Raw genomic sequence first — 14,153 nt, 5'->3', positions numbered from 1 at the left:
AGATGGAAAGACAGAAAGAAACATCAGTGTGAGAGAAACACATGGATTAGTTGTTTCCTGCACAAACCTCTGACCCGACCAGGGGATTTTCTGACCTGGTTAAGGTGGGCCTCCCACTCTGGCGTTGTGAACCTAGGTCTTCTCAGCTCATCAAGACAATATGGGCAAATTCCTTTCTCTGTGGCAGCCTTTTCGGCTGAGCATGGAGTGCAGGACGGGGATATCAAAAAACTCTGCCCATGCCAAAACCGGTTTGGCTCAGTGGATAGAGCGTAAGCCTGCGGACTGAAAGGTCCCAGGTTCAATTCCGGCCAAGGGGGTGTGCAAGAGGCAGCTGATTGACAATTCTCTCTCATCGATGTTTCTAACTCTCTATCCCTATCCTTTCCTCTCTGTAAAAAAAATCAATAAAAATTAAAAAAACACAACACTCTGCTCTAGTCCACAGATCGGGAGCAGGTAAGGGCCAGTACCCACACCCCGCGAAATCCGCACACGCGTCGCCAAAAAATGTCCGTCCCAAGGCGCAGGCTCCGGGGAGGGCACTTGAGGAACCGCGCGCCCGCCACCCAATCAACGTCGGCCTCGCACAAAGCGAACCGCCCCTCAGGCCGCAGAAACGGAATCTCCACCCTTTCCTCCGGCGGCCTTGGCCCGCCCACTCCTGCCCGGGCTCCGCCGATTGGCTTATGGGAGGAGCGCAAACTCTGGTTGGTTGAAGTGGAGTCACAGGGGCACACAGTGGTCGCCTTTCCAGAGGGAATTACTGGGCAGGCTGTGTGTCGCCTCAGGCTGGAGCTCTAGCTCCTGGCGAGCTGTACGCGCTCCGGTTCTTCAGCCCAGCGGCCGTCCTTTGGGCACATCTGCGCCATTCCTCCGCCACACACTCCACCGTCGTAAGCCGCCGTCATGGTGAAGCTCGCAAAGGTAAGAGGCCTTCCTCGCACAACCACGGACGCCGAGGCCTATTTTCTGAGGCGTCGTGAGGAGGGCCTGCGTGCTGTCCCAGGCGCATTCGAGGGGGCTGTGCTGTGGAAAGTCTCGCGTGATTAGTGCGGAGGTCTCGCGTTTTTTGGGTACTTTATGGCGAGGTGGAAAGCTTCGGCAGGTGTTGCTGATTCGGCGCGGAAAGACTTAGTGACTGAGGGGGCGTTGCCCCTCGGTAGAGGGATGAGGCCAAACTCCTGGGACCGGTGCGAGCGGGACACCGCCTCCTGACGCACGTGCCTCGGCGGGCGGGCGGTGCCGCCTGTGTCCCGGCATCTCCGGAGGGGACCGCTCCGTGAGGTGGGGAGTGGCCTATAGGATCCTAAATAGGAGGTGGGCCCCGGAAGGAAGGGCTGCGCGCACCTGGTGGAGATGGCCCCGTGGCCCTGGGGCGGGGTTTCCCTGGGAAAGGAAAATTATAAGACCAATGGTCTTAAATTAGCTTAAGACGTGATTTCTCTTTAATGTTGCCCTAATTTAATTTCAGAAGAGTAGTGGGATAAGGTGACAGAATTTACTGAAGGCTTTTTTCCCCCCTTAAACTATTGGGGTGACATTGGTCAAACATACAGGTTTCAGGTGTGGGTTTCTATATTATAAGATCTGTGTATTGCACCATGTGATCACTACTCAGTCAAATCTGTCACCATATATTAGGACCCCCCTCCCCCACCATCACCATAGGGTTTTCTAAGGTAGTTTTCCCCAGGTGAGGTTTTGAGTTATCGGCCATTAAAACGGTCTCATTGTAGACTAGTGAGTATTAAGAAATTGTGCCTGATATAAGTAGATTTTGGAAGTATAAATTTTAAAACAGATGAGCTTAAGCAAACAGGAAGAGGGAAATGATTTCATTGAAATTGTCTTTTTTACATAAAGTTGGATTATGTTATTTGTAATATTTAACAGAATGAAAAGTGGGTTCTGAAAAAGGGAGATGACCATTGTACTGTGAGGAATGTAAGCAAAATGGTAGTGGCCTGAAATGTGGGAAGTGTAATGTGCTAATAATGTCTGTTTTAGGCTGATAAAAATCAAGGTGACTCCAAGAAAATGGCTTGTCCTCCAGAGGAGGTAGAAGAAGATAGTGAAGATGAGGAAATGCCAGATGAAGAAGATGAAAGCAATGGAGAAGAGGTAATTATGTACAATTTAATGCAGAGTTTTATATAGTCTGAAAATACTGGCAAAGGGAAGATTGTATTCATATATGCCCTGTTGTAATGGTTGAGTGTCAAAAATACCATAAGGGGCTGAAACCGATTTGGCTCAGTGGATAGAGCATCGGCCTGCGGACTGAAAGGTCCCAGGTTCAATTCCAGTCAAGGGCATGTACCTTGGTTGCGGGCACATTCCCCAGTGGGGGGTGTGCAGGAGGTGGCTGATTGATGATTCTCTCTCATCAATGTTTCTGACTCTCTCTTTTCCTCTCTGTTCTTCTCTGTTCTTCTCTGTAAAAAATCAATAAAATATATGTATATTTTAAAAATAGCATAAAGGTAAGTATTTGGATGAGTTTGAGAGAAAAGATTTGGAGCCTCTTCCTCATGTGCCTTCTACAGGGCTTAGTTTGATGATGTATTAAATCATTTCCAATTTCAGCATACTAGCCCCACATACTAGGGGAGGAAACAGCCTGGAAATTTAGCTGTCTTGTGTGTGGCAGTGCTGAGCATTATATTCAGGTCTGAGGTTAGCCTTACCAGATTCCTTTCCTAGCTGCCAAGCAGGGCTCTTTTTTTTGTTTGTTTTTTGAATGAGTTTTGTAATACTAGTCACATTTTATAATGTTGTGGAGTGAGGAATGCCACCTCCCTTTGTGCTGATAATGATACTCAGGTACTCCTGGCTACTGTTGCTTACTGTAAAGTGTAGGGAGCAGTTATAGGGTAAAGTCTCGGACTGACCTGCTGGCAAAGCCGCACGGAAGTCCCAGCTTAGAGGACACAGCCTGCTCCCTAGATCTTTCCTGGGTAGCTAATGGGCTATGGGAGGAGCAACAAGTGAAACTTATAAGAATATTGTAAATTACCTGTCTAACTCTGATTATAAAGTAAAGCATCAACTTGCAGTCTGGATCTATTCTGTTGTCTCAGTCACGCTCAGAAGATCCACCTAGACCCAGCTTATTCTCTTTGTCTTTTCTTCATCCTTCGCTGGCCTTCTCTCAGGCTCGCCGAACCCTTGGCTGTGCTGGTGTGGCCCAAGTGGCACTCAATGCGGACTGTGAGGGAACTGCAATTGTCAGGTGAAAGGAGGCCCCAAGGCAGGCGTACGCAGTAAGTAGGGTAGGGGTGTAGTAGTACTAGCTAGGTGTAAAACATTGGAAATTCAGGATCACAGAGAAAGAATGTATGCATATCCATGCTTAAGACTATACTCCAAACAAGGGGCTGTTCTGTGAGGTATGGATTTTGGATTTTGTGAGTAAAACCTGCCCATGGTTTTCTGAGGAAGAAAAGATACTGTATTTTTCGGATCATAAGACACTCCGGACCATAAGACGCACCAGTTTTTAGAGAAGGGAAATGAAGAAAAAAAGATTCTGAAACAAATAGTGTCCTAAAATATTTTATGTGCATTAAAACCCAACATCACAGTCATAAACACATGTAATCAACCTTGTAAAATAAACAGCAGCATTTAGAACCATTTTAGAGCCGGGCAAGCAACAGAGACCACACAGAGCCGAGCAAGTAAAAAAACTTTTTTTTTAAAGTATATGTGTAGGCTATATTTGGACCATAAGACGCAGGGACTTTTCCCCCCCACTTCTGGGGGGGGGGGGAAAGTGCGTCTTATGGTCCGAAAAATACGGTAAATATAGAGGTATGGGAGAAGGTAGGAAAACAATTTCTCGATCATTATATAGTTGAATGTCCAGAGGAAATGCCTGCCTGTACTTTCAGTCTGTAGCCCTAGATTCGGGACTGACTAGAGCCCACTCCAAAAAGAGAGTGGAAGAATGTGGCAGGGGAATCAAGACAGATGGGGGAAGGTTGCCAAAGGCTTCGAACTGCACCATCAGGGGCGCTGCCTTCTCCAGTTCCTGGGGCTACAGCTCCTGTGAGAGAGCCCTCTGGACGATGCTCTTTTTCTCAAATATGAGCAAGAAAGCAAGGGAACAGCTTCAGTGGATTTGGGATGATGGGAGTGAAGTTATGCTAAAGTATTGCCTCAGGGCATAGCCAATAGTCCTACCTTATGTCAGGATTTTGTGGCTCCAACCATACATCTTATAAGGAAAAAATGTCTGGAGGCTTATTCATTATATGGATGACATTCTCTTAGCTCATAAAAATGAAACACATATAAATAATATCTATATAGATTTCCAGGATTCCCTAAATTGTGCTGGATTTTGCATAGCACCTGAAAAAGTTCAAAGGACATTTCTTTTTTCTTATCTTGGCAGCATTATTATTATTATTATTATTTTAATATATTTTATTGATTTTTCACAGAGAGGAAGAGGGATAGAGAGTTAGAAACATTGATGAGAGAGAAACATTGATCAGCTGCCTCTTGCACACCCCCTACTGGGGATGTGCCCGCAACCAAGGTACATGCCCTTGCCCGGAACCGAACCCCGGACCTTTCAGTCCGCAGGCCGACGCTCTATCCACTGAGCCAAACTGGTCCCGGCTCTTGGCAGCATTATTGAGGGGAAACCAATAAAAACTCAGAAAATTCAAGTTCGGACTTACACTTTACTAATATTAAATGACTTCCAAAAATTATTAGGAGATATTATTTGGGTTTGACCTGCTTTAAAATTAACCACTGCTGACTTAAGCCCTTTATTTCATATATTAAGGGGAGATTCATCTCTGTCATCCCACGGTGCTTGACAGAGGAAGCAAGACAGCCTTACATAAAGTTCAGCACAACTTGCTAGATTGGTTACTCACTTCCCTTACTGGGGTCATTCTATTGATTACCTCCTTGCTGTAATGCCAGAGGCTACCTCATTTTCTCTTGCCCAGTCCTCCCATGCTTTTGCATCATCAAAATGATGCTACCTTATGCAAACAATTTGGTATTTCTAGGGAGCAAGCCTGTGAAATTGTTAAGCAGTGCTCTCAGTGAGTAATTCATTGCCCTGTACAATTGTTTGGGAGTTAATCCTAGGGGTCTTAAACCTAATCAAATTTGGCAAGTGAATGTCACCCACATAAAGGAATTTGGTAAGCATAGATGGGTACATGTTAATGTAGATACCTGCTCCCACTTTATCTTTGCAACTCCCTAAATGGAAAGTATACCAAGCATGTAATTAATCATTGCCTAGCTGCCTTTGTGGTACTAGGTCCTCCCTTAGAGCTAAAGACAAACAATGGACCCGCATAAACTAGTTCTGCTTTTCAACATTTTTGTTAACAATATCAAATTTGTCATAAAACTGGTATTCCTTACAACCCTCAAGGTGGAGCAATAGTGGAAAGAGCAAATTGTACTCTTAAAATGCAATTACTAACACAGAAAGGGGGAGACGGATGTTATATGTCACCTCAAAACAAACTCAGTCATGTTCTTTAAGTTTTTTGAATTTCGATGCAGAGGGTCATACAGCAGTTGAAAGGCGTTGGGCCTCCAATATAATAGCCTCTGAGAGGTTAGCCCGGAAGGATGCACAAAGTGGATAATGGTTTGGACCAGATCCAGTAATGATGTTGGGAAGAGGTTGTGTTTGTATCTTTCCAGTAGGAGCAGCACAGCCAATTTGGGTGCCAGAGCATTATGTATGTCACCAGAGTGGACCCAGAGAAGCTCCTTGTCCCATTGTTCAAAAGATAGAGTTGCCCTGATGATAGCAAAGCAGAAAAGGAAGATGACAAAGGCTATATAAAAGGCCAAGGTGCCAAAATGGGGTCAGCTGAAGAAGTTAAAACTAAGGCACAGCAGATGGCAGAAAAGCAAGAAGTGGAAGCTACTCCCTCATTCATGTTTCTGGCCATGCTAGCATTGGTTAGCTGCCAGTTTTCTGCAAACTTGCATAGCCAAGTCCGAGGACTCTTGAATAAATCAGTAAAAGAAACTTTCATTTAGTAGAAAAATGTTACTATAATTTGATTTCTCCATTATTGTAGTGTTACATTAGCATTGTTTTATTAATAACCATGTCTGGGTTTTACATTGGCATTGTTTTGTTACTATTTTAATAGAACTTTGTTCTTAATGTTTAAGTTTTACTTCCATTATTAGTAGCTTAAAATTTAAAAAAGGGTGAGATGTAGGGAGTGGTTATAGGGTTAAGCTTTGGACTGACCTGCTGGCAAAGCTGCAAAGAAGTCCCAGCTTAGAGGGCAACAGCCCTCTTAGCATAATTAAGCTTGATCTTGTGATTGCTATCTAGATATTTCTTGGGTAGCTAATTTGGCAAGTGCTGCCAAAACAAATAAAACTTATAAGAATATTATAAATTACCTTGTTTAACTCTGACTATAAAATAAAGCATCAGCTTGCAGTCTGGCTCTGTTCTGTTGACTCAGTAATGCACAGAAGATCCACTTAGACCCAGCTTATTCTCTTTGTCTTTTCATCCTTTGCTGGCCCTCCCTCAGGCTTGCCGAACCCTTGGCTATGCTGGCTAAACACAGTAAAGACAACTATAAGTTTTTGTTTTGTTTGTTTTTTTAATATATTTTATCAAATTTCTTACAGAGAGGAAGGGAGAGGGGTAGAGAGTTAGAAACATCAATCAGTTGCCTCCTGCACACTCCCTACTGGGTATGTGCCCGCAACCAAGGTACATGCCCTTGACTGGAATCGAACCTGGGACCCTTGAGTTTGAAGGCTGTTGCTCAATCCACTGAGCCCAACAGGTCAGGGCAACTAAAAGTTTTATTTTAACACATAACTTGATGAAATGATGGTCAACAAAAAGCTTTGAGTGTGACTTGAATGTAGATAATGTTTTTATCAAGCTAACTGCTCACTCTTTGTATTAATTTTGTAAGGACTGTCTAGCCTATTTGATAACTCATTTTATCTCTGGTCCTAATACTGAGTTTTCAGTGAACTTCAAACCACCTCCCCAAATGATTTAATAACACTTAACAGTTTGAGCTTAATCCTTAAAACAACATGTAACATTGGTTCTCATTGTTAGAAGAGAAAAAAATTGAGGCTGTAAAAATCTTTCTTTGGGCCACACAGTAGCAGATGAAATCCACATAGTCTATTTTCAGATTGCCAAAGCTGAAAGCAATTACTAGAGGATGAGATACAGAAATTTAAAAGTCTGGGTCCAGAGGTATTTGAAGTGTTAACGGGTTCATTATGATTGGATATTTTACCTGAAAATGAGGACTGTGATTTCATAGGTACAGAGAAGGACATGTAACATGATGTTAGTATATATGTTAGTATATATCTAACCCATGTGGTCTTGAACCAGAGGTAGTGCCAGAATTTAGCACTCACTTATGTGGGAACCAGTGGTCACTCTTGAGTTTAAAAATAAACTCATGTTTATTTCATTTCCAGGTTATCACTCCTCAGAAAAAAGTCAAGAAGGCTACAACTCCAGGAAAGAAGGTGATGGTTTTTCCAACAATAAAGATTGCAGTTGCCACACCAGGCAAGAAAGCAGTTGTCACCCCTGGCAAAAAGGCAGTGGCTGTGCCAACCCCTGGCAAAAAGGCAGCAGTTACACCAGCCAAAGCATTAGCCACACCTGGTAAGATGGGAGCAGCCACCCCAGTCAAAGGAGCAGAGAACATCAAGAAGGAAGATAGTGATGATGACAACAATGAAGAGGAGGAGGAGGAATTTCAGCCAGCAGTGATGACAGCTACTGCTGCTGCCCCTTTCTTGGATGATGAGGATGATGACGAAAAATTTGGTAAGGTGTTCTATGGGTAGTCCTTGGGCTCTTGTTTGCAAGGTACATTAGGGGTGAGGTTGTAGGATGGCTGGGCAACATGCAAACATACTCCTTCCATGACACCATGGGGGTAGATAAAAATCCTCCCAGGGATTCTCTGTGCTGGTTGTGTACTAGGGTAGTAGCTGTGAATGATTGCCTGTCCCTGATAAAATGTTTAGCACAGCACATTCTATGAATAGTCTTCATAATATAGGGTTTCACTTCCAAGTAATCTGTTAATTTTTTATGTAACTACTAAGCACAGTACTGTGTTATATTTTTTTCCTTTATATTTATCTGGAACTAATGTTGATTTGGGGACAATTCTCTTGAGTTTTTGATTACGTAGCTTCTCTTTCAGACTCTGAAGAAGAACCTATGGAGATTGCACCAGCTGAAGGCAAGATAGCTCCCATAAAAGCTGTTTCCGTGAAGGCTAAGAGCACAGCTGAGAATGAAGATGAAGAAGAGGAGGAAGGTAATTAAGCTAGATTCTAAGTGATTTGGTGTGAGTTTTATTTAAAGAAGGTACTGAATATGTGTGGCTACTTATGGATAACACAGAGTGTTTGAAATCTTGTCTAGAACCTGTCAAAGAAGCACCTGGAAAAGGAAAGAAGAAAATGGCCAAACAGAAAGCTGCTCCTGAGGCCAAGAAACAGAAAGTGGAAGGTAACTTGTCATAATGGAGAGAGGGATTTGTACCTAATAGCACAAGTGATGAACAACAAAGGGACTTAATACTGAAACCTGATGTTACATTGCAGTATGCTGATGTGCTGTGTATAGAAATTTATGCTGGAAATCAAATTCATCCCGTACTTTATAAATCAGATTAATTTGAGTTAATTTTTTGTGCAGCCACAGAACCAACTACGGGTTTCAGTCTCTTTGTTGGAAACCTGAACTTTAGCAAGTCTGCTCCTGAATTAAAAACGGGTATCAGTGAAGTTTTTGCTAAAAACGATCTTGCTGTTGTGGATGTCAGAATTGGCGTGTCCAGGTAGGTAAGGGGAAGTTAAGCCAACCATATTCCTGGGTCTGCTAATGCTTTTTTTCCTCCCTTTTTAGAACATTAGTACTTTACCCTTTAGCGCGAGTGTGTCTTCAAAGTTTAGACATTAATGAACTATTACTTAGATTATTAAATTGTACAACCTTCCCCAATTGAAGTTTCCATAATCTCCCTTAACTTTTGATATAGCACAAAATAATTTTTAATAAGCTATGACCTTTTATTCTTAAAAATACGTAAAACTATAATATTAGATCCAAATAACCAGACAGCATTCTCCTTCCTTGATGCTTTAACAAGTTCTTTTGTTAGCTGTTATGAGCAGTGTAGTTAATAAAGATAAACTCAGAGATGGACCTGCATCAGGTCTTGCTTGGTATTTAAACCTCAGTCTGTATCCTGAGCTTTCAGTGACTTAGTTTTATTAATAGAGTATGCTGCTTTTTAACTTAAATCATTGCTTGCCCCATTGCATTAGTGTTGCTGCTTGTCTAGTATACATGTAAATGGGGCTCTTGCTTTTGCTTTTTTTAAACGTGTACTTTTTATCCTTTGCCTTATCACCTTAAAGGAAGTTTGGCTATGTGGATTTTGAATCTGCTGAGGATCTGGAAAAAGCCTTAGAACTCACTGGTTTAAAAGTCTTTGGCAATGAAATTAAACTAGAGAAACCAAAAGGAAAAGACAGTAAAAAAGGTATGTACTGCTTTAGATAATTGTGCTACTGATAGGTAATTCCTTAATTGTTATATTTCTAGTCTAATTGGCAGGTTAAATAATTACTCTTCCCTCCCCACTCTCCCAGTGTTGTTAAGATTAAATAAGTTAGAATGTTAAATGCTTACAGTAGTGCCTGACAGTGTTTGCTGGTGCTAGAAATTCCTGAGTCAGCAAGCAATAATGAACTTACAAAAAATAACTGTTTAGCTCTGGCGGGTGTGACTGAGTTGGTGAACATCAGCTCGTTCACTGAAAGGTTGCCTGTTCAAATTCCCAGTCAGGACACATACCCAGGTTGCGGAGCTTGATCCCCAAGTAGGGGGTATGCAAGAGCCAGCCAATTGATGCCTCTTTTCCTAAATTTTAAAAATCTTCAAAAGAAATATAGCCTAGCTGAGTGGTCGGCAAACTGTAGCTCGCTAGCCACATGCAGCTCTTTGGCCTCTTGAGTGTAGTTCTTTCACAAAATACCACAGGTGGGTAAGTACGTACAGTGCTATTGAAACTTCGTGGCCCATGCACATAAGTTGGTTTTTGGCTTGGGCGAGTCTATTTTGAAGAAGTGGCGTTAGAAGAAGTGGGTGTCCATAGGTTGGGCAATGGGAGACGTGGCGCAGGCAGGCTCAGCAGGAGTTGAGTGAACCTGTCAGCAGTCTCATTGTGCAGTGGTTTAGTGCTAGTCTGCAAATCACGCACTGGTGACAAAACTACCTACTCAAAGCATAAAGTTACCTATATTTTTCTTTTCTTTTTAATTATTGATGTAGAGCACATGTGTCAAACACAAGGCCCGCGGGCCAAGTCCGTCCCGCCAGGCCTTGCAATGTGGCCCGCACCGCGCTGTCATCACTGCACTCCGCTGCGTTTCCATCACAATGACAATTTATGACTGTTCAGTAAACCATTCGGCCCGCAATTTAGGCTGGATTTTAGATTTTGGCCCCTTCTCTGATTGAATTCGACACCCCTAATGTAGAGGAAGGGAGAAGGAGAGATAGAAACATCAATGATGAGAGAGAATCATTTATCGGCTGTCTCCTGCACGCCCCCCGCTGGGGATTGAGCCCGCAATCCAGGTATGTGCCCTTGGCTGGAATCAAACCTGGGACTCTTCAGTCCACAGGCTGATGCTCTATCCACCGAGCCAAGCCGGCTAGGGCAAGTTACCTGTATTTTTCCAACCATAAGCAAATCCTCCAGATATTTTGTCATCAATTTAAGAATTGTGATTATTTTGTATTGGTGGCTTTATTATTATAAAATAAAACTTTTTTTAGGTGCCCTGTTTGACATGACTACAAAGAAGAAGCAAAGAAAAACGGAAGACGAAAACCGTGTATTTAAAGTTGAGTGGACCGAGACTTTTGCGTTTATTCAAAACTTAAATGGCCTTCCGACCTGTCTTATTTGTCAGGAAAAATTGGCACATAACAAGAAATCAAATTTGGAGAGACACTTTATAACTAAACACGAGTCATTTAGTACTAAATATCCTGTTGGTGATGCAAGGAAGAAAGCAGTTGAGGAACTTCAGAAGAGTCAAGAAAACTCAAGTTCTGTATTTAATTACTGGATGCAATCTTCCAACAATGTTGATATTGCAAGTTTTGTGGTTAGTCAAGAGATTGCTAAGAGAGGAAAACCATATACAGATGGTGAATACATAAAAAGTTGTTTTATAAATGCATCTGAAGAGCTATTTCGGGATTTTAAGAATAAAGCAGATATCCTAAAAAAAATTAAAGAGTTACCATTGTCTGCTAAAACAGTGAGAGATGGAAGAGTCAAAATGTCTTCGAATTTAACTGACCAGCGAGTCGAAGATCTTAAATTGGTTTCAGCTTTATCAATAGCAGTTGGTGAGTCTTGTGACATAAATGATACAGTGCAAGTTTCACTTTTTGTACGATTTATTTCATCTACAGGTCCTAAAGAAGAACTTTTAGGATTATTGCCACTCAAAGGTCAAACATGTGGAGAGGATATAGCAAATGCTGTAATTGAGTGCATTGAAAAACATCATATTCCATTTGATAAAATTGTCTCAATTTCAACAGATGGGTCTAAAAGTATGACCGGTGTAAGAAATGGGTTTGTTGCCATTTTGAAAGAAAAAATTAATCACGAGATACTTACTTACCATTGCATCATTCATCAAGAAGCACTTTGTGCGCAGACATTTCCAGAAGAAATTTGCAAAGTTATGGAATTGGTGATTAACATTATCAACTCCATTATAGCTAAAGGTTTTAATCATCGCCAATTTAAAGAATTTTTAGTTGAAATTGAGAGTGAGTATGCAGATCTGCTGCTGCATAACAAGGTACGTTGGTTATCAAGAGGAAACGTTTTGAAACGTTTTGCTTCCTTATTAACAGAAATTAAAGCATTTCTCCTTGAGAAGGGTGTTCACTATCCAGAACTATGGAACGATCAGTGGATCCAAAAATTTTATTTCATGGTAGATGTTACATCTCATCTAAATGAGCTTAATCGTAAACTACAGGGGAAAGGAAACACAATTTTTTCAATGTTAGAAGAAGTTATTTCATTTGAAAACAAATTATCTCTTTTGGCTCAAGATTTTGAAAGAGAAACTTTGTTTCACTTTCCAAGCCTGTTGAAACATTGCCAAGAAAATAATTCTTACATTGACATTTGGTATTTCCAAACAACACTTTTAAATATGAGGGAAGCTTTTCTCAACAGGTTTCAGGATATCAGAAACAGCAAAGCGACGTTAGCCTTTGTTAAAAAACCTCTGAAAGCTACTGTAACAGAATTAAATTTTTCTCCCTTTAATATTGACATTGGCAACTTTGAAATGCAATTGCTGGATATAAAAAACAAAGAATTGTGGAGCTCAAAATTTGAACGTCTTTGTGCTGATATAGAAATATTGGAAAAAAACAAATGTGAACTTAGTTCACAGCACAAGTGGTCTGCTTTGAAAGACCTGGAGAAGGAAGATATGTTGATTTTTAACACCTGGAATAGTATTCCTGACTCATATAATCAACTGAAAAAACTAGCATTTGCTGTTCTTTCCTTATTCGGGTCTACATATTTGTGTGAACAATCATATCTGGAATCGTGCCTAAAATTAAAAAATACAACATACAAATCTGACTTACTCAAACTTTCCAAGGAAATGCAAGGCCATTGTTCACATTAGTGTTAGTCATTGTCATGATTTAATTTTATGGACATTGTAAGGAATTTATTTTTATTAAATAATGTTATTAAGTATGATATCAAGTTTTATTCAACATACCTATAGTTGAAGACCTAAAACTGTAAGTAAAGTTTATTAAGTTAATTTAGGGAACGTTGAGGAGTGAAAGAAGATGTAATGTTCAGGATTGAGAAAGGTACGTTGAGATGGTTTGGACATACAGAGAGGATGAATGAAAGGAGATAGATGAAACAAGTTTACAAGATGGATGTGGATGGGAGAGTTGGAAGGGGTTGACTTCAGCGAACATACCTCAATTAGATTGAGGACATTTTTAGCAAAGGTCAGCTTAGGAGTACCCTAATTAAGTTAATAACAATGTATCTACCTATATAGTTTTAAGTTTAAATAATTAGGCTCCCAAAAGAAATTTCAAATAATTTTATGTTGATATTTGGCTCTGTTGACTAATGAGTTTGCCAACCACTGGCCTAGCCATTGTGGCTCAGTCATTGAGCAGTGACCTATGAATCAGGTGGTCAGGGTTCCATTCCTGGTCGGGGCATATATATGCCCAGGTTGCAGGCTTGAACCCCAGTGTAGGGCGTGGGGGAGGCAGCTGATCAATGATTCTCATCATTGATGTTTCTAATCTACCTCTCTAGAATCAATAAAAATGTATTTTAAAAATATGTAATTTTTTAGATGTACAGGAATACCCTAATATAGGGAGATCTTTCCTCACTGAAATTATATCAAATCTCTGACTATTCTTTTTGTATCCTTCATGTACTGTCATCTTTCATGTGTGTTCACGACTTCTTTAAGATGTTTAAATTAATTTTGAGGCTGCGGCGTGAGGAGCTGCTGCCATGTCTGACCACCTGCAATGAATGATCGTGTGGAACTGCTCCAGCTTTCTGATCAAGAGGAACAAGCAGACGTACAGCACCGAACCCAGTAACCTGAAGGCCCACTACTCCTTTCGCTATAACGGGTTGATTCACCGCAAGACAGTGGGCATGGAGCTGGTGCCCGATGGCAAAGGGGTGGTGCTCATCATAAAGCAAAGATCCAGCCAGTGAGAGCCAGCCACTTCCTACGTGAGCACCCACCCTAAGCAGCATCCGGTACATGATCCTCTAGATCACATGTGTCAAACACAAGGCCCGTGGGCCAAATCAGTCCCGCCAGGCCTTGCAATGTGGCCCGCACCGCGCTGTCATCACTGCACTCCGCTGCGTTTCCATCACAATGACAGTTTATGACTGTTCAGTAAACCATTCGGCCCGCGATTTAGGCTGGATTTTAGATTTTGGCCCCTTCTCTGATTGAGTTCGACACCCCTACTCTAGATTCTAGAGACTAGAACAAGTACCACCCAG

The 14,153-nt window shown here is 41.6% G+C and overlaps 1 non-coding gene and 1 pseudogene across 1 annotated transcript; both read left to right on the top strand.

The window, feature by feature from the left end:
• The first annotated feature begins 8,568 nt into the window (after positions 1 to 8,568).
• LOC118710024 lies at positions 8,569 to 8,638 on the top strand. Its single transcript, XR_004985252.1, has one exon. It is a non-coding gene; the product is annotated as a small nucleolar RNA SNORD82 (small nucleolar RNA).
• A 4,987-nt stretch (positions 8,639 to 13,625) lies between these two features.
• LOC118709399 lies at positions 13,626 to 13,900 on the top strand (annotated as a pseudogene).
• Positions 13,901 to 14,153: the final 253 nt, after the last annotated feature.

This window comes from Pipistrellus kuhlii, unplaced genomic scaffold (genome assembly GCF_014108245.1).
Source record: "Pipistrellus kuhlii isolate mPipKuh1 unplaced genomic scaffold, mPipKuh1.p scaffold_m20_p_7, whole genome shotgun sequence".
Taxonomy (NCBI): domain Eukaryota; kingdom Metazoa; phylum Chordata; class Mammalia; order Chiroptera; family Vespertilionidae; genus Pipistrellus; species Pipistrellus kuhlii.
Note: the sequence above shows the minus strand (reverse complement) of the source record. Positions and strands in the feature narration are given on the sequence as shown.